This window comes from Salvia splendens, chromosome 3, assembly GCF_004379255.2.
Source record: "Salvia splendens isolate huo1 chromosome 3, SspV2, whole genome shotgun sequence".
Taxonomy (NCBI): domain Eukaryota; kingdom Viridiplantae; phylum Streptophyta; class Magnoliopsida; order Lamiales; family Lamiaceae; genus Salvia; species Salvia splendens.
Window position 1 is genome coordinate 12,237,728 of NC_056034.1, and position 21,185 is coordinate 12,258,912.

The 21,185-nt window shown below is 44.0% G+C and overlaps 1 pseudogene; it reads left to right on the forward strand.

Moving 5' to 3' along the window:
* The first annotated feature begins 5,124 nt into the window (after window positions 1–5,124).
* On the forward strand, window positions 5,125–20,844 carry LOC121795283 (annotated as a pseudogene).
* Window positions 20,845–21,185: the final 341 nt, after the last annotated feature.

Sequence of the window (21,185 nt, forward strand, 5' to 3'; positions counted from 1 at the left end):
CATCAGGATGTTCGGGACTATGTGGCAGCATGCTTCACTTGCCAAACTACGAAGTACGTTCGCGATAAACTGAACGGGATCATTCAACCTTTGCCAATTCCAGACATAGTGTGGGAGGCGGCGTCCATGGATTTTATAGTAGGCCTGCCCCCCTCTTTCGGGTACACGGCGATTATGGTGGTAGTCGATCGCCTTACGAAATATGCTCATTTTGGTGCTTTAAAAGGAGGTTTTGATGCACCGACGGTCGCCTGTCATTTCATTGATACGGTGGTCAAATTACATGGGTTCCCCAAGAAGCTCCTTTCGGATCGAGATACAATTTTCATGAGTGAATTTTGGAATGAGTTGCTTTCGCTCAGCGGTACTAAGCTGCAATTTACAACCGCTTACCATCCGCAAACAGACGGACAGTCAGAAGTGACGAACCACGCATTGGAACAGTACTTGCGCGCATTCGTATATGATCGCCCTAAGCGTTGGTTTGCACTGTTGATGTGGGCCGAGTTAGCTCTTAATTGCAGCCTCAACTAAAGCATCAGAATGTCGCCCTTTCAATCTCTTTACGGTCGGGAGCCGCCGAGTTTGTTTGACACGTACGCATGGCCCTCTCACAAAAAAGAGATGGTGTATCTGCTTGACGAATGTGAGGAGACGTTGCGGGCTTTGAAGAACCGTATTCAGCGGGCACAACTCTCCATGGCAGAGTTCGCTAATCGAAACGGAAGGATGTTGAGTTTAACATGAGAGATTCCGTTCTGCTTAAACTCCAACCCTACAGGCAGAAATCGGTGGGCAAACCACTATCCAACAAGCTTGCACGTCTCTATTATGGCCCTTATGAAATTTTGGAACGAATCGGGAAGGTGGCTTACCACCTTCGGCTACCCGCCGACAGCAAGATACACAACGTATTCCATGTTTCACTGCTGAAGACATTTATCCCGAGCACGACGGTGGGTGTAGCTCTACCGCCGGAGTTTAAAAGAAGCCAGCCATGCGACACGCCGGTGGAGGTAATGGATCGACGTACGGTTTTGGTGAATAAAGTTCCTCAAGTACAGTGGCTAGTGTGTTGGTCGTCCGACGCCAAAGGGACCCCCTCTTGGGAGGCGGAGGAGCTCCTGCGCTCTCATTTTCCACACATGCGCCTTGAGGACAAGGCCGTCGCTATGGGGGGGTGGGGGGGAGTTGATACGACCCTTGCTAATAAAACTCCACTCAACGATGAAGAAGAAGAAGAGCTGCATGAACCCATGCAGCTGGACACGTTGGAGGTGGAAGGGAAGAAGGAGCCGAGAGCGAAAGGCCGACCCAAGAACAGATGGACTAAGAAGGATCAGCCCAAGAGAGCAGCGTCTCGGCCCGCCAAGTATCGAGACTTTGTCAGCCATTAGAGATATATTTGTTTTGATTTCTTTTTTATTTGTTTCCTTATCTTTTTGTCGTTCCTTTTCCTTTTAAGATTGAGTCAAATCTTTTCGGGTTTTCTTCTTGATTCTTTCCTGAATCAAAAGTTTGAATCAAACAGGGGTAATTCTATAAATACTATAGAATTCCCATAGACCGAGTCATTGAGAATTAAAGAAATAAACGCTTTTTCTCATCTAGTTCTCTGGAAACCCTAACTTCGAGCCAGGGTTGGTGTTCTTCATGTTTTGCTTCACAAAATTACTACAAACGCGTGCTCCAATTCCCCTAATAGGATCTTTCGTCCTATCACATTGTGCGTTGCAAACTTGCCACTGTTACACAATTTCTACCTTCCAATACTAACGGAGAACTTATTTACTGTGTCACAATGCTAATTTGAAGACATTAACTCATTTATGTATTTATTTTTCATCTGTCATTGTTTGTTGCAACTGTTACATAATTTCTAATTTCTGATACTAATGACGACCTTATTTACTAGTACTACTATGTCAGAACCAATGAATTATGTTTTATTTCCAACGTTAATACACTGGACTTAATTATCTTTAAGATAAGGCTCGAGCCTACTGTCAAAATTATTGGGCCTCATCGATTGGCCCAAGTCCATGCGTTAAGAGGAGATTTTGATTCGACCAGACAGTAGCTTGGATTTAATTTAAATATTTGAATTATTAAATCGTCTTAATTTAGATTTTAAATTATTAAATCATCTCAATTTAGTGCATTATATGTATTAAATTTTATTTTGATATGGGTGTAGATTCTGTAGAATATGGAGTGGTAGCAAACACGTTGACTACGTTGACTATTTATATAGCTACAAGAAGACTAATAGCCACGCCGGCTAAGAGAAAAACCTATCGTTCAACCGCGTGCACCAGATCAATAAGACCTCATTTCTAGAAAACATGTAAACCCCTAAACTAAAAATTTCATGGACGCAAAACCCTCCACCACCACAAGCTCTCCCCCACCCACCCAAACTCACACATATATAAATATATATATAGAGAGAGAGGGTGGTGACCAATTGAGATTTTTTAGGCTAATTGAGAATTGAGATACATTATCAACCACTCAAATGAGTGGTCCAGAATTTGCCATATGAAAAATATTTTTGATTAATTAATTATGAAATGACATAATGGTAATTTCATGGTACATTTTATTCAATAAATATTTTTTTAATTTTATTTAAAAAAAATATTTAAATTTTTTTATCAACTACATATACAATTCATGTCAACTACACATATAATATCAACTATATATACAATTCATGTCAACTACACACATATAATGTCAACTATGTGTACAATCCATGTCAACTACATATACAATTCATGTGAACTACACATATAATGTCAACGACATATATAATTCATGTCAACTATACACATATAATATCAACTATAAGTTGTTGACATTTGATGGGTAGGCTATTGACATTTGATGTGCAGGCTATTGACGATAATACCCCCGAGTTACATAACTAGGGCTGATAATTCGGTCATCGATTAGTCGGTTAACCGATGACCGAACCGATCATCTCGGTTCTCGGTTAACCGAGAACCGCCCAATTCAGTTTCGGTTATATCGGTTCTCGGTTCTACATGTCTTGATCGGTTCTCGGTCTAACCGAGAACCGATCAGTTTAACCGATTATTAAATTAAAGAACCGATTAAATATATTAATTATGAATATTATTTTATTTTATTATTAAAAAATATCATAACTTAGATATTTTTTTTCAAACCAGAAATTGAGAAAGAAACGAAAGCCCTAATTTGTTCACTCTCCTTCTTCCCCCTTCATTCTTCCGCTGCAATCTCGCCGCCGCGCCTCCTCCAATACCCACCACCACCTCCGGTCTCCGCCTCATCCCATCAGCCGTCGCCCCTCACCCTGCTTGAGGTTCGTTATTTGACTCAAATTTGGGGGTTCAGAGCTCAATTTTTTTGGTGTAATGTAGAGCTCAGATATCTTTCTGTTTATTTTTATCATTTGAAACGGTTTCTCTCTCCCTTTCTAGATTCTCTTAAATGGGGTTTAACTTAAATGTTTCGGTGTCACAAAGGGCTGAGTTTGGAATCTTCTGGTGGTTAAAGAAGTTGTTTTTTTTTTGTTAGAACATCTCTGTTTTATGCATGTGTGACCATACAAATAAACATGTCTGTCAAACTATTGTTTTTTTCTTCAACTTAGGGCACTCTAATTTGATACAATGCCTTATAAACAGGACCAAAACAAAATCACATGAATTTTGGATCAATTCTAATGTTCTTTTGTTATATCAGCTGTTAGTAGGGGTCTCTATTTCATAGATTAGTTTCATATAAAAGCAGGATTCGAGTTTTTTTTAAAATTAACTCATATATAAGGGAGGAAATTACAAATAAACTCCTATACTATAGATAGGAGGAAATTACAACTGATATCAAGAGGGCTCGAACTCGACACCTCATGCAATAATGTCCAAGCTCCTTGCAGCTATGACAAAGGCTCTGGACAAAGCAGGATTCAAGCTTCTAATATATACATTCTCTGCTTGACACTCATTTTCTTTAATTCATTATTTTTTTATAGTGGTGGAGGCACTCCATAATGATGCCAAAGTGACGTGGCCATTGGACGGTGCAGAATTGGGAGAATTGGAAAGAACTCATTCAAGTGATCATGATGAAAGTTAAATTTATCGTGCATTTGGTTTGGAATTTGAAAATATTGATCTTGGAGGTTTTTTTTAATATTTGAACTTTGAATGGTTGTTGAATTGAATAGGTGGTAAACATTGATGGATTGACCTTTTAGTACTAAATGTCTTTGGATAATACTACTATCTATATATTGTTCCAAGCATGTAGTTTTCTAATCAATAATAAATACAATATCCATTTTACATAAGATTATGTCATGACTATTTCATTAGTGAGATCCCTTTTTGTTTTCCTATACAGTATACAAGCATGTCGTTTCGTTGGATTAAGCATATTATAAATAGGTTGTTTTTATTTTTTTAATTTCTAATACAAAAGTACCTACATAATTTTTCTACAAATTTAAACACTAAAACCGCAATGCAGTGCAAGTGGTGGCCAAGGTGGGAATTTCTCGTGTGCAACATCCAAGGATCAATACCTGTGAACTACATAATCGGTAACCCGAACCGAGGCCAATTCGATTTCGGTTGGTAACCCGAACCGAGGCCAATTTGATTTCGGTTGGTAACTCGAACCGAGGCCAATTCGATTTCAGTTCCGGTGCTTCAGTCTCGATTAACCGTGTTTTCAATTTGTTTCTAATCAAACCGACCGAATTACCTACCCTATACATAACCCATCTGTTTTTATGCCTTGATTATCTCATTTATCCGTTCCATTCTATATACGAAGCATATCAATTCATTCGCATTGCTTTAGTTTCCTAGATTCTAGTATGCAATTTCGAGACGCAAATTGGATTTTAGGGTTTATTATTTTTTGGTCGATTGGGATCTTGTATCGCATTTGATAGATATTTTTTTGTTTGATTGGAATGGATTAATTTGATCTTGGATCAAACTCCTTTTGATTAGTTTGTGGCTGCCTGAGATAAGGGGAATACGATTTCCGGTGATATATTGATAGAAGCTGTGATTTTGTCAGGTGGGTAATGGGTATTCATGAAAATTAGGGCTTATGTAGAACATGCTCACTCTGCGACTGATTCGCAGGTTAGGCGCCGCACACTGTAATCTCGCCACCGCAGCTGTTTCTTCATCCGTTGAAAAAAGTAGTTCTGCTAGCAGTACAGCTGGAAAACCTAGTTCAGTAGATGAGCCTGCATTGATTAAGCTAAAGAAGGAAAGGGACACTGAGAAATTGTTCAATTTGTTAAGGCTAATGCCACAAATAAGGTTGTTGTTGAGAACCGGTTTGTCTTTGAGGACACCGTCTCTAGGTTAGCTGGGGCGGGCCGGCTTAAGCATCAGAAGACTCTGCCACAGGGTCGTCGGGAAGGGTTCATTATACGAATAATAATGTTGTATGGTAGGGCGAGAATGACTAAGCATGCTGTCAATACGTTTTGTGATATGCATTTGTATGGTTGTGCGAGGTCTGTTAAGTCGTTCAATCCTGCTTTAAAGGTATTGACTGACTCTCGGGATTTACAGGCGATTGATTGGTTTCTAAATGATGTTCCTGGTAGATTTGGAATTGTGCTAGATACATATACTTTTAATATTGTTGTCAAGGGTTTCTTTGAAATGGGTATATTAGATAAGGCGTTTCTTGTCATGGCTGGGATGGGAAAATGGGGACTAGAACCTGATGTTTTTACATACACTTCGCTTATAGAGGCCCGTTACAAGTCAAACTGTCCAGAGATTGCGAATGGATTGTGGAGCCGGAATGCCGGATGGTATTAAAAGGGTGTCCTCCAATGTGAGGATTCAGTTTTTGGTGAATAAGGGGCGTACATGGGATGCTAATAAGTTGTTGGATTTTGAAGAGGTAACGTGGTGCGTAGGTGTCGTTCAAGTGAGGATATATCCTACTGGCAGGATAAAGATCCTAACTAAGCCTAGACCTCGTCTTCAAAGATTCCTCAACCCACTTCTACTGATCAGTATAGTGGAGGTAAGGGTCGAATCCCACAGAGATGGTGCGTTTAAACTACTGCGGTGATGTTTTGGAGGGTTGGTTAGCTACCACGCTCGGGTTGAGTTTCTACCTAGGCGAGTAATTAAAGGGTGGCGTCCTACTGACTAGGATGGGGGAGCAGATCATGGAATGCAACTGTGTACGTGGAAATGAGGGGACATGGTGTAACAGAAATTGTTTGGAAAGGACGGTATTTCTATTTTTGGCTAAACAGAATATTCAGAGTGTAGTGGAGGTAGTGGTGACTAGGCTGACAGATCTGCAGGTACAACCAGAGGTGAAGGACAAAAGAAAGCAAAAGTAAATAAAAGTAAGGTGGTCCCCAATCTGGATGTAGACATCATCTTCTCCAACAACACAAATTAAACTCAGATAACAATTCCAGATCCAACCCGGCAAACGCAGATTAACAACTCGCGAACACAGATCTAAAACTAAGAAATCAAATCTGAAATCAAACGCTGAAACTGGACTTCTGCATGCTGGTCAACATGAAAGATCGATTCAGAAAATAAAACGAAGCCTTGCATGCAACGATCTACTTCCAGATCAAATAGTACTTGTTTACCTATCCTAAAGAAATTTGTTACGTAACAGAATTTAGAGATTTAGCACTTAAAACACCGAGAAATCTTAGATCTAAGCTAACTAGACAAGGAAAGAAAAGAACACTACAATGAACGAAACGGAAATCAACTTCATAGCATTAACACGTTCGGATATCCAAAGCAAGCATTTCAAAACAACAAAATCCCAAAATGTAACAGAAATCCAACGTAAAGACGGAGAACTAATTAAACTACGAAAGCAATTTAAAGATTGTTTGCCACTCCGGGCGATAAAATCTCTGACTGGAACTACGATCTAGCTAACTGGAACGGACGATGACTGGAACTCGGGAACATTCTGAACGTCAGGTGATCATGGCTCGGCGAGGCATGAAGTGGGACACGGCTAAAAGACTGAAATTACCGAGAGAACTCTCTACCTAAAGATGATGGTGAATTGAAGTCTCTCGAAGGCTTCTTCTCTCTCCAACTTGGCTACCTTTTATAGGGAGGCTACCCTTGATTTTAGGGTAAATCCTCGCTGCAATTTGACTTCTTTGCCCTTAATTGTGGGTAATCCGTCCCAGCTATCCGTCTTCTTCATCTCAAGCCGTTTTAGCACGTATACGGATCAGTATGAGACCATGCTGGCGCTTTTTTCTACCCGAACACTCCGGAACTTCCCTACTGGCCAGAACACTTATCCTGCACACTTTGAGCAATTGCTTTGCAAATATAATCATTTAAACCTGTCATACTGACCAGTAACCGAGGCCTAGAATACGACTTATCAAACTGCTCACACTTACCACATGCTTGCCCTCAAGCGTGAAGAACAAACAAAAAGCAATAAGTCGCATTCTAGCCTGGTTACTTCCCTGCCCGACTCTACCTAAAACTGGACTCTAGACTACAACGACGAAGAAGAAAGAAAACACAAACACAAACACAGAAACACATAAAACACTAACAGATTGGGCTACATTTTCAACCATCCCTCCCCTCGGGATCAGGTGCAATCCGGCCTTAGACAGCCTTGAACTTCTGCCGCCCCCCCCTTTCTCTCCCAGTCAGTACATCTGCTTGTCAAGATCGCCCACACTCTCGGTCAACCACTAGGTTCACTCAGTCACTCGCACCTCACCAGGAACGTTAGGACTGAATTCTCTCATCATGCTCAACCACAATTGCTTTGGACTTAGATCTCACGTGCAGCTACTGAAGGACTTTAAGGCTTGTAACGGGGCTGTTGGGTTGTAGTGTTTTGGGTAGATGTTCCTAAGGCTCTAAGGTTCAAAAACTTCTATTTAATTTATGAAGGGGGATTGTGTGCATCAGGCTTCTGATCAGTTGCTTTTCTTAGCTGGTGCTTCTGGCTTGAGTTTCCAACTGGTTAGTAGGCTTCTTGTGGCTTCGCCACCCTTATTCCTTCATTTTTTTTGTGTGGTCAAATCTCTGACCATTTTCTTCTTTTCTTTCTTTCTTCCTCTTTTTTTTTTCATGGCTTCGCCACCCTTATCCCTTCTTTTTTTTGGACCTGGAATGTCTCCCTGGTCGATTTTCTTCTAACTTTCCTGCCCAGCTGGTTTCTGCTTTTTTCACACTTCTTCCTGGCCAGTAAGCTCCATTTGTTTCATGCCTTACACACAGTCCCAGGGGCTAGGGGTGTTTATCTGGGTATAAAAGGTTAAGAAAAAAAGGGTTCTAAAAGTGGTGGTTTTCTTTTTTTTTTTTTTTTTTTTTTATGGGGGGGGTTCCTACTGCCTTCAGTATTTGCTACCCGTGATCACTTCACCCTAGGCAAATTGTGGCAGCCTCTCTTTTCTTTAAGTGTATGTGGAAAGTGGTTCTGCTTTAAGGCTTATAACTCACATTTTAGAGGGCTTTCGTGTTTGGCTCTAAGTGTGGGCTTTTCTCTCATACTCACATCATCTATACTGGTCAGGAGGTACTAAGGAGAGTGGTTTCGGTTTTCCAGCTTGTCTTATCTCCCTCAATTCCCCTCACCTCCAGCTCAGGACGGTTGAGTTTTAAGCCCAAATCAGCACACAACATAAAAAAAACTAGACCTAAAAAACACAAAACGAGCACAAACACAGAACACACATATATACATCATACTGGCCATTACGTCCCCCCTCCTACTTCACAAGTGTCTGCCCCAGATAAGGCTGTGAAGTGGAAAAAAAAAGTACTGGCCAGTATGGTAGACACACAGACAACAAAATAACAAACAAAAATAACAACTCAAACAGAAACTTCTCACACTTAGGCTATGGAATAGGCTAAGTGGGAGAGGTTTGAACACCGGACAAAATCCACTAAACAAAGAAACACGTATATACAAAAGAAACACAGAAAACATGCTACCAAGAAACAAACCCTAACTTCTCACACTTAGACTATGGAATAGGCTAAGTGTTATGAAGTGGGGTTTGCTCGCAAACACAGATTATACTACCTAACCGAATACCACAACATAACAAAAATACGAAAAGTTAAAAAAGCTTAAAAAAAACTAACTTGGTTAGTAGGGGGGGGGTCTATCGAAGTCGCCTGCTCCTTCGTGGGGCAGGTGGTTCCTTCGGGTTGTCCTCTTCCGTTCCAGTTTCATTTTCCTTCGCCGGCTCCTCGGCTCTTGCCGGCACCTCGGCGTCCGCTGTCTCTTGCTCATCTGCTACTCCGGTTTCTTGGATATGTGGTTCATCAGTCCGGCCACCATGGCCACTCGGTCCTGCAGCTTGCTCCTTCCTCAGGTAGGTCATTTCTTCTAAGATGTTATCCATACTGGCTAACATTCTGTTCATTGCTTTTTGCATCTTGGAGTTTTCCTCCCCGAGATCTGATACGATAGCTTCCATGGCCGCCTGCCTCTGATGCATCATATCCTGCTCTGCAGAGCCCTTCAACATCCTTTCCACAACTCCTGCCAGCTTGATCACCTCTGCCTTCAATTGCTGATTCTCCTCTGCCATTTCAGTGACTGTCCTTTCTAGAGCGGCTTGCCTCTGAGTCAGTATTCTCTGCTCCGCAGACTCCTTCAATACCTGTTCCATTGCTGACGCTAAACGAATCATCTCTTCCCTCATCTGTCTATTTTCCTCAGCCATCTTTTCCACAGATTGTTCAATTCTGTCTCGCCTCTGGTCATGTCCTGGTGCTTCCTGAGCTGTTGCTATCCGAGCAGTGGGTATTGCCTCTTCTCCCATCGCATAAAAGTGGGGCACGCCCTGCCTCATGTACACCGTGTTCGTTCGGACGAACAGAGGGGTGTCGAACAATCCTGGGGCGCTCACCATCGTTAGTGGGGTTAGGTCTTCGTCCTCCGAAACGGTGATGTTGTTCCTCATGAAGATTCCCAATATATGGCAGAGGGAAATATTCCGTGCTGGGTGAGTTGCGACGAGGTGACATGTGTATGCAGTCCAGAACCCTAAGTGCAGCTTCTTGCCCTTTTTTGCACACCATATAAGGTACAACTCCGTCATTGATGTCCGGACTGCCGAATTAGACTGCCCCAAAAGATTGTAGTCTAAAAAAAGTTGAACCAGGCGTAAAACGGGGTCGCTAAGGTGGATCGATCGGGAGATCGTGGATTGGAACTGCCCTGCTCCGGGGTGAGTAAGTTCCTCCCAAGCCGACTGGGGCTCAAATTCCACATGCCGGCGGGGAATCCCCCGCTCCCTGTTTCTCCATTCAAGTCCTATTGCCTCCTCCAAACTGCATATACCCAACCTCACAGTCCACTCAATCAGATTCATCCTAATTTCTCCTCCAAATACCCTGAAGCTAACACACTCTATATCCAAATCAGTTGTGACTTCGAATCGAAAAGTTGCGAAAAATTCCTTGGCCAAATCGACCGGGACACTTAACTTCTCATTCCTCAACAACCATTCAAAACCCAACTCATGCAAAAGGGCTAGAAACGATTCACTAATTTGCAATTCATCTAAGGATGGGAGATGAATTACCTTTCCACACTTAACCTTCTTGCCTTTTGCGTTCTTTGTGCGGTAAACTGACTGGAGCTTCTTGTCGTCAAACAACTTCATCTCTTCCACAACGTCATCCGTGAGTTCCACCGTCCAACGCTTATACCGGAGTGGTTCGGCAGGTGGATGCAACAGTTCTCGATGATCGTTGGGGAGTTCCCGCTCCTTGTATTCCTCCTCTTCCATGGTTGTGTCGCTATCTGATTCAGATTCTTCACTGGCCTCGTACTCACTATCGCTCTGTGTCTGCCGGTTTGATGGGGTCCTCCGGGCAGTCTCAGTGATCACTATGCCTGTGTTCGGGGTACGCATTCTTTTGGTTTTTGATTTTTCCTCCACAACGGTCTTGCCCTTTCTTTTCCTTTCTACTTGGTATCTAGCTTCCTCTTCCGCCTCGGTTGGTGGAGTCTCCTGGGTAGTGGAGCTACACTCTTTCTTGGCATCTTCCTTCTCCAATTGTTCGGGGCTCACTGACTCGGGTGCGAGGTCCAGTCCCTCAGCCACCCGCTCGGCTTCCACACCCTGATCCTCTTGCGCCGGACAGGGTTCGTCGTCGCTCACGATCTCTAGGGGATCCTCCGCCGTGTTCGGTTTCGCCCTGTTGGGTGCCCACTTACCCAAACAACGTTGCGATTTCCTCTGCGGTTTGGGTGGCTCTGCCTTGGAGCCTGTCTTCACTACCAGTTTCCTTCTGACGGGGATCGGTTTAACTACCGGAGGTGCCACTGGGGTGGATGCCTCTACCTCTGGTTCTGTTGTCTCTGTTCCTGCTTCCTTGGCTTCACTCTGCTTTTCCCTCTCCTCTTCTCCTTCTGACTGGGATGTCTTATCCTTCGGTATGGGTTCTCTAAGAGCTTGTTCATTCTCTCCTACTGATCTTGGTGCGAGGTCCAGACCCTCAGCCACCAAGTCAGTTGTCTCCTCTCTTCGGTTTACCCTGTTCATTATCGAGTCAAACTCCTCGTCCGTCATGAGGCCCTGTTTCCTGGCTGATTCGTTCAGATCTATCTCTGGCCGTCTTACTTCTTGAAATACTGGGTCCTTCTCGGGCGTCATTTTTGCTCCGCCACTCTCTCCCTGGGTTTCCCTTACTTGGCTGGACCTTTTCTTTCGCTCCTCAGAGTCGGAGCTGTAAAACGCGGCGATAGCTTCCAGGTCTGCCGAATCTGGTACCGAGGGTTCCGATGCCGCGGTGGCTGAGGGAGATCCTTCCTCCGACTGTAGTTCTGCGTGTCTGACCTGTGCATGAGGAATTCCACTGGGTGCGGTTCCTATGCCCCCCGTGTGGCCGAAATTGGTCAATGCCGCCGTCCAGTCCCTAGTCGGGTCTTGTTGGCGAAGGAATACCATTACGGCATCCAAAGAAATAGTGGCCGGCGGTTGAGCAGTCGGTGCGGGTGGTTGGTTCGACTGTGGTTGGGCCTCCGGGGTTTCTTCTCGCAGCGGCTGCGTATCTTGGGTGTTCGCACGACGGGGCTTGATTTTCCTCGCGATAGCTTTCTTACCCATGACTGTAATTTGTGATTTGACGGTAGAAATTAAGGTTTGGTTTGAGAACGATGGTTCTGTGAGAGGGATAGAGGAGAATTTCTTGAAAGGTATTTTGGAAATGAGGGTTTTTGAGGGAGAAAGGGAGGGTCGGTTGGTTTAGTTCGGATTAGAAATGGCAGTTGCAGGTGGTTTCAACCGGCTATCAGTGGTTACCGGTCATGCCGCTTCATGTGAAAAGTGGTTGGGCGACAGGCGTTGGTTCCTGATTGGCTAGCGTGTGTACTCTCTCTGCTCCACACCATTCCAGCACTGCCACCCTGCAAAAGCTGCACACGCTTAATTCAAATTTACGTCCTATCCACAATTTCCCTCTATACTTACCTATTACGGAAAATAATTCAAAATGGCACTTAAATACAAATTGGAGTGACACTAAATAGGTAATCTCTTGGTCAAAGTGTACCCCAACCTAAATTTAAGGCCCGAAAATATATTTTTGGATTTTTAGAAAATTTTCAAGCATGCAAAAATTAATTACGTATATACAGTATTTACATTCTCCTTAGGTAATTTGGAATCCTACCTGGCCAGTATATGCAGAATATTATCAAAATGAAACTAGCCACGTGGAATTCCAAATTCCTATCTTACTAATCAGTATGTGACCTTAGTATGTGGTAGTAGTGGAATTTCATCCACTACCCCCACCTCACTATTATCCCTAAAGATTTTCAACATATGTCCATTCACAACAAAAGGCTCAGAGTTAGAAAGACTCCCTGAAATCTCCACCGCTCCATTAGCTCGGAGGGCTGTTACGATGTACGGTCCTGTCCACTTAGATTTAAGTTTCCCGGGCATTAACTTCAATCTTGACTGGAAGAGTAGTACTTTCTGGCCAACATGGAGCTCCTTGGTTCTCAGATTTCTATCATGCCATAATTTCGTTCGCTCCTTGTACCACATGGCCGAGTCGAAAGATTCCAATCTAAGTTCCTCAAGCTCCTGTAATTGCAGCTTCCTTTCCTCCTCACAGGCTGTAGCATCCATATTCACTTTCTGTACTGCCCAGTATGCTCGGTGCTCGATCCCTACAGGTAAGTGGCACATTTTTCCAAAAACTATTCGGTAAGGGGACATACCAATGGGGGTCTTGTAGGCTGTTCGATATGCCCAGAGAGCATCCTCTAATCTCACGCTCCAATCCTTCCGAGAAGGATTTACAGTTTTCTCCAAAATCTTCTTTATCTCTCGATTAGAGATCTCGGCTTGGCCGTTAGCTTGCGGGTGGTAGGGGCTTGAAAGTCTATGGTACACACCGTAATTTTTCATTAAAGCTTCAATTGTACGATTACAAAAGTGTGTACCTTGATCAGAGATGATCGCCCTTGGGACTCCGAAACGGCTGAAAATGTGACTCTTTAAGAATTTGGCCACCTCCTTTGCTTCACACGTACTTGTGGCCGTCGCTTCTACCCATTTGGAGACGTAATCCACCGCGACTAGGATATACAGATTGCCATAGGACGAGGGAAAAGGCCCCATGAAATCCATTCCCCATATGTCGAATAATTCACAAACAATAATCGGTACTTGCGGCATCTCATCTTGGGCAGATATTCCACCGGTCAGTTGGCAACGCTCACAGCTCCGGCAGAACTCGTATGCATCTTTGTTGAGAGTTGGCCAGTAAAAGCCGCTATCCAGAATCTTCCTTGCCGTCTTCTTGGATCCGAAGTGCTCTCCACATGCTAACGAATGGCAGTGGGTCAACACATCCCGCTGTTCCCAGTCAGGAATGCACCTTCTTATCACTTGATCGGATCCTACCCTCCATAGGTAAGGGTCGTCCCAAAAATAATATTTTGCCTCACTCTTGATCTTCATTCGTTGGGCTTTGGTAACACTTGGTACCTCTGGAAGTTCTCCAGTTACTAGGTAGTTGGCCAGGTCCGCATACCATGGCTCCTGCCCTACCTTCTCTTTTCCTTTTGCTGCATCATTCTGACCAGTAAGTTTGTACACTTCTTCCCAATCAATTTTTCTGGGTGCAAAAATCACCTCACATAAGTGTTCCTCTGGAAACTTGTCGTGCACCTCCTCGCTGTTTCCTTCTTGCACTATTCTGCTCAAATGGTCTGCCACCTTGTTTTCGACTCCTCTCTTATCTTCCACCTCCCAATCAAATTCTTGTAACAAGAGTACCCATCGGATCAAGCGTGGTTTTGATTCTCTCTTGGTAACTAGATACTTAAGGGCTGCATGGTCAGTGTATACTACGACCTTAGATCCCAGCAAATATGGCCGGAACTTCTCGAAAGAAAACACCACTGCCAGCATCTCCTTTTCGGTGGTATCGTAATTCCGCTGGGCTTGATTTAGAGTCTTGGACGCATAAAAAATTACGTGCCTCCTCCCATCGATCTTCTGACCCAGCACGGCCCCTACCGCAAAGTCGCTGGCGTCGCACATTACTTCGAAAGGATGGTTCCAATCAGGAGCTCGTATGATAGGTGCAGATACTAATTTTTCTTTGAGAAGATCGAAAGCTGCCTTGCATTGCTCATCAAAAACGAACTCCACATCATTTTGAAGCAGTCTGGTAAGGGGTTGGGCGATTTTGGAGAAATCCTTTATAAATCTTCGATAAAATCCAGCATGTCCCAGGAAACCCCTTATTCCCTTCTGATCAGTAGGGAATGGTAATTTGGATATGACATCCACCTTGGCTCGATCCACCTGGATACTTCTTTCTGAGACTACGTGTCCTAGGACTATCCCTTCGGTGACCATAAAATGGCACTTCTCGAAGTTCAAAACCAGACTCTTTGCTTGACACCTTTCCAAAACTATGTCCAAATGATGAAGGCAAGAGTCGAACGAGTCTCCGTAAACCGTGAAGTCATCCATAAATATTTCTATGCACTCCTCAATCAAATCGGAAAATATGCTCATCATGCATCGTTGAAACGTACCTGGAGCGTTGCATAAACCGAAAGGCATGCGACGGTATGCATAGGTTCCAAACGGGCAAGTAAAAGTGGTTTTGTCCTGGTCCTCAGGATCCACGTGAATTTGGAAGTACCCGCTGTACCCATCTAGGAAGCAGAAAAATTTTTTCCCAGCTAATCTCTCTAATATCTGGTCGATGAAAGGCAAAGGAAAATGGTCCTTCCTTGTTGCGTTGTTCAGCTTCCGGTAGTCGATGCACATTCGCCAACCCGTGACCAGCCTTGTTGGAATCAGCTCGTTCCTCTCATTCTTGACAACTTGGATCCCGGATTTCTTTGGAACCATGTGGATCGGGCTGACCCACTCACTGTCCGGCACTGAATAGATAATCCCTAGCGACAACAACTTCAAGATTTCCTTTAAAATTTCCTCTCGCATGTTAGGGTTTACCTTCCTTTGAGCATCTCGATGAGCCTTCGCTCCCTCTTCTAGCCTGATGTGGTGCATGCAAACGTCGGGGCTTATCCCTACTAGATCTGTAAGGCTCCATCCGATTGCCTTCTTATTCCTATTCAACACAGCCAGTAGCCGCGCTTCTTGTTCTTTTGTGAGACTGCTGTTGATGATTACGGGATATGAGTTCTCCTCCCCGAGGTAGGCATACTTCAAGTTCGATGGTAACTTTTTTAGCTCGACTTGGGGTGGAAGTGTGTCTTCGGGTAGAGGGTTTTTCTGGGCCTCCCCGTCTTTCTTTAAGTCTTCCCCTGAAGGTTCTTCCGTACTGACTGGAAGCTTGGCCCCTGCGGCTCCAATGAACGCCGACTTTTGACAGAATTCCTTGATCGCTCCTTCTATTTCTTCGTCGGTCAACCCTTGGCTACTGATCAAATCACACCACGCAGCAGCTTCTTCGTCGGCCTGATCACAAGCATCTAAAGCCTGGAGTTTTTCCTGTAATAGTTCGGTCTCAAGAAAATCTTGGGCTAGAGGGTCAATCACATCAACAAAGCATAGATTTTCAGAATCAATGGGTTTCTTCATGGCATCATTTATATCAAAAGTAAACTTCTCACCATTAAAATCAATGCAAATAGTCCCCTCGGCCATGTCCACTATTGTCTTAGCCGTTCTCAAAAAAGGTCTCCCTAACAAGACTCCACTAGACTCTCTCGCTTCATGCTCACTCATTTTGATCACATAAAAATCAGCAGGGTATGTGAACTCCTGTACTCTAACCAACACGTTCTCTAAAACTCCCTCAGGGCTTATGCACGACCTATCAGCCAGCTGGATCAACACCCTAGTGTTTGACAGCCTCACTCCTTTCAGTCGGTTATAGATTGATAATGGCATGACATTAATGGAAGCTCCAAGATCACACATCGCATGTTCAACTTTCACATCCCCTATAGTTATGGGTAAAGTGAACATACCTGGATCGGCCCTCTTGGGCGGCAGTTTCTCTTGCACAATTGCGGATGCGATCCCTTCCACCATGATTTGTCCATCTTTTTGAGCTTTCCCGGCTATGAAATCCTTAATGAATTTTCCGAGCGGGGGTAGTTTCACGGCTTGGAGGAATGGTATGGTGACGTCCAACCTTCCAAAAATCGACAAGTAGTCGACCGGGTTCTCTTTCTTCCTCTTTGTAACAAATCGGAATGGGAATGGTTTCTCCCCTTTTTTCTCTTCTACGGGTTCCTCAGCAACTTTCTTTGGTAGCTCTTGGGTCCGAGCCTCCATTCTGGGATTTTTCTCTTGAGGAGGTTCCTTCCTGGTCAGTAAGGCATCGGGTTCACCTCTTATACTTGGTGTATCATCCAGGAAGAATGGATCCTGCATTCGAGGCATGAAATTCCCTATTTCCTCAGCTGAAATTGTCTCGCCTCCTATCTTCGTTCCATTCGATCCTTCACTCGGCTGTTTCGGTTGAGGTGCATCATAAGTAGTTCCTGACCTCAACGTGACCTTACTCACATTTGCCTTCTCGGGCATTTGGACTGTAGATGGGAGTTTTCCTGCATTTCCCTTCAAATCACCCATCGAACTGGCCAGTTGAGCTAACTGCCTATTCATCATATCCATGTTCGCCTTATGTTCTTTCTGGGCATTTTGCATCCCCTGCACGACCTCATTATGGGCTTGCAATTCTCCTTTGATGTTCTGTTGTGATGCTAGCATTTCACTCATCATGTCCTCAACGGATCTCCTCGGCCTGTTTGAGTTTTGGAAATGACCCGGCCCTTGGTGTTGATAGTTCTGGAAGGTTTGCTGTCCTTGATTAGGCGGGTATTGGTTATATTGGGCAGGAGGAGTGTACTGATCTTGAGGATATTGATTCTGGTGCTGGGCTTGGAATTGATTCTGGTTCTGATGGTGTTGGGATGCTTGGTTTGGTTGATTTTGGTAGTTTTGGAAATTTCTCTGATGGGGTGGCACGTAAACAGGGTTCGAGTTTGAGCTTTGTGGGTTATGGTTTTGGGCTTGTTGGTTTCTTCCTGACCAGTTGGGCTGGAAGTCTGGGTTTGCTGGTCCACGGTTAGGGTTTTGGTTCGGGTAAGGGTTATATTGGTTCTGGCCTTGACCTTGGTTCTGGTTTTGGTTCCCTTCTCCCCATCGAAAATTCGGGTGGTCCCTCCATGGTGCGTCCCGTTGTCTCCCCTGGATCCAATTCCCATTCTGGTTAAAATACCCAGCAGCGTTAGCTTGCTCCGTACTGATCAAGTCATTCGGATGCTCGTATTGGGCCCCTTGATTCCCCTGCTCTGCACCCTTGTAGTTTCCAGTTGGGAGAGGTGGTGGAGTGCTCTTCTCGATGGCACTCAAAAGTGACTTCTTCAGCTCATCCATCTTCAAGTCCATTTTCTGCTCCAGCTTGTTCTCCTGATCAGTAGTCGATGCAACAGCAGCCCGCTCTCGGTTGTATCCTTCCCTTGAATGGTCATACTCTTTCTTTGCATTCAGTAGCTTCCTTAGGACTCTCTTTGCTTCGCTGGCCCGTAATTGCGTGAAGCTTCCTCCCGAAGATGAATTGGCCAGGTCTTTGGTTACCGCGTTCATGCCCTCGTAGAAAGTATGATGTACTTCAATGTCCGCCATGCGATGGTTGGGACACGATTCCAAAAGACCCATGTATCTTGCCCAATAGTCGCTCAAGGGCTCGTCATATCCTTGCTTCACATTCGTTATTTCTCTCTTCAGTGCGCTTGTCTTAGATGACGGAAAAAACTCGCCCAGGAATGCTGACTTGAAGTCGGCCCAAGTCTCAATAGAGTCAGGGGGCAAGCGCATGAACCAGGTGTTCGCTTCCCCCTTGAGCACAAATGGCAGAGCTTTCAGCCTATAATCATCTTCAGTCGCTCCTGCTGGTCTTCTCTGCGCTCTACAAATCTTACAAAATTCGTGAAGGAACTCATACGGCCCTTCATAGCTTTTCCCGCAGTATGTAGGTAGAATCGCTATGACATGAGGCTTCACGTCACAAGCAATCTGTCCCGGGGTGACCACGATAGCTTGCGGTGGTTCTCCTTCGGTATGCGCATTCAGCGTACCGATCTCTGGATCTTCGTCCATGTTGGCAGCCATTCCTGGATTGCCTTCCAACAGTGGCAACTCCACGGGAATTGGTCCTTCTATGGTGTACTGTTCTTCGTCGCTACTCGTGTCTAGGTCAGACAGAGTTGTTGACAGGCCAGAACGAGTGGTCACAAGTATGGATCCTCGCTGAAGTATCTTCGGTTTCCACGGATTAGGATCCGAACTGCTTCTCATAAACTGAAACAAAAGAAAAAGAGAAAAAATTATACACAATATTTACGCCAAAGTATCACACACAATAGTATCTAAAACGCCATCCATCCCCGGCAACGGCGCCATTTGAAGAGGTAACGTGGTGCGTAGGTGTCGTTCAAGTGAGGATATATCCTACTGGCAGGATAAAGATCCTAACTAAGCCTAGACCTCGTCTTCAAAGATTCCTCAACCCACTTCTACTGATCAGTATAGTGGAGGTAAGGGTCGAATCCCACAGAGATGGTGCGTTTAAACTACTGCGGTGATGTTTTGGAGGGTTGGTTAGCTACCACGCTCGGGTTGAGTTTCTACCTAGGCGAGTAATTAAAGGGTGGCGTCCTACTGACTAGGATGGGGGAGCAGATCATGGAATGCAACTGTGTACGTGGAAATGAGGGGACATGGTGTAACAGAAATTGTTTGGAAAGGACGGTATTTCTATTTTTGGCTAAACAGAATATTCAGAGTGTAGTGGAGGTAGTGGTGACTAGGCTGACAGATCTGCAGGTACAACCAGAGGTGAAGGACAAAAGAAAGCAAAAGTAAATAAAAGTAAGGTGGTCCCCAATCTGGATGTAGACATCATCTTCTCCAACAACACAAATTAAACTCAGATAACAATTCCAGATCCAACCCGGCAAACGCAGATTAACAACTCGCGAACACAGATCTAAAACTAAGAAATCAAATCTGAAATCAAACGCTGAAACTGGACTTCTGCATGCTGGTCAACATGAAAGATCGATTCAGAAAATAAAACGAAGCCTTGCATGCAACGATCTACTTCCAGATCAAATAGTACTTGTTTACCTATCCTAAAGAAATTTGTTACGTAACAGAATTTAGAGATTTAGCACTTAAAACACCGAGAAATCTTAGATCTAAGCTAACTAGACAAGGAAAGAAAAGAACACTACAATGAACGAAACGGAAATCAACTTCATAGCATTAACACGTTCGGATATCCAAAGCAAGCATTTCAAAACAACAAAATCCCAAAATGTAACAAAAATCCAACGTAAAGACGGAGAACTAATTAAACTACGAAAGCAATTTAAAGATTGTTTGCCACTCCGGGCGATAAAATCTCTGACTGGAACTACGATCTAGCTAACTGGAACGGACGATGACTGGAACTCGGGAACATTCTGAACGTCAGGTGATCATGGCTCGGCGAGGCAAGAAGTGGGACACGGCTGAAAGACTGAAATTACCGAGAGAACTCTCTACCTAAAGATGATGGTGAATTGAAGTCTCTCGAAGGCTTCTTCTCTCTCCAACTTGGCTACCTTTTATAGGGAGGCTACCCTTGATTTTAGGGTAAATCCTCGCTGCAATTTGACTTCTTTGCCCTTAATTGTGGGTAATCCGTCCCAGCTATCCGTCTTCTTCATCTCAAGCCGTTTTAGCACGTATACGGATCAGTATGAGACCATGCTGGCGCTTTTTTCTACCCGAACACTCCGGAACTTCCCTACTGGCCAGAACACTTATCCTGCACACTTTGAGCAACTGCTTTGCAAATATAATCATTTAAACCTGTCATACTGACCAGTAACCGAGGCCTAGAATACGACTTATCAGATTTCATGCGGAGATTGAAGAGATCTCCTGAGTTTCCTGATGAGATCACGTATAATATGGTGATCAAAGGTTTCTGCAAAATGGGAAATCTAAAAATGGCTATGTATGTGTATTCTGCTTTTAGGAGTGAGGGCTACAAGCCAAATCAAAAAATTTACCAAACCTTGATTCATTATTTCTGTGAAGCAATAGAATTCGACATGGCATACAACATGTGTAAACAAAGTATGGAGAACAACTGGTATCCTAGTGTGGGTACCATCTACAATCTGATCGAGGGCCTGGTCAGAGATGGAAAATTTGATAAGGCAAAACACATCTATAGTCTTGCTTTGAAAAGGAAACCTCCTTTTAACCCGGCTCAAATTAAATTTATGAAATCCATACTATCAAGGAAATGACCTATTATTGGATGGATCAATCGTCTCATAGGGAGGAAATTGGATTGAATGGTTATGAAGCAAGGTCGATTGGAGCCTTGCCTTTGAGATACCACCGCCGACGACTGCATGTAATTTCTTCAGTCTGCCCCAATTAGTTATTATGTAAGTTTAACTCGTTAATGGCTTTTTAACCAATAATCCAATATTTTAAATCATCTCTCAGTTGTGATAATCTGGATATTTGTGTTGTCTTCAGGTTTGAGGTGATTGCCAGATGCATCAGATGACTCATGTTTGATAATGCTGGAGCTCTAACAATTGGTAAATTGAAGGGCTACACTAATTTTTTTGATACAGCT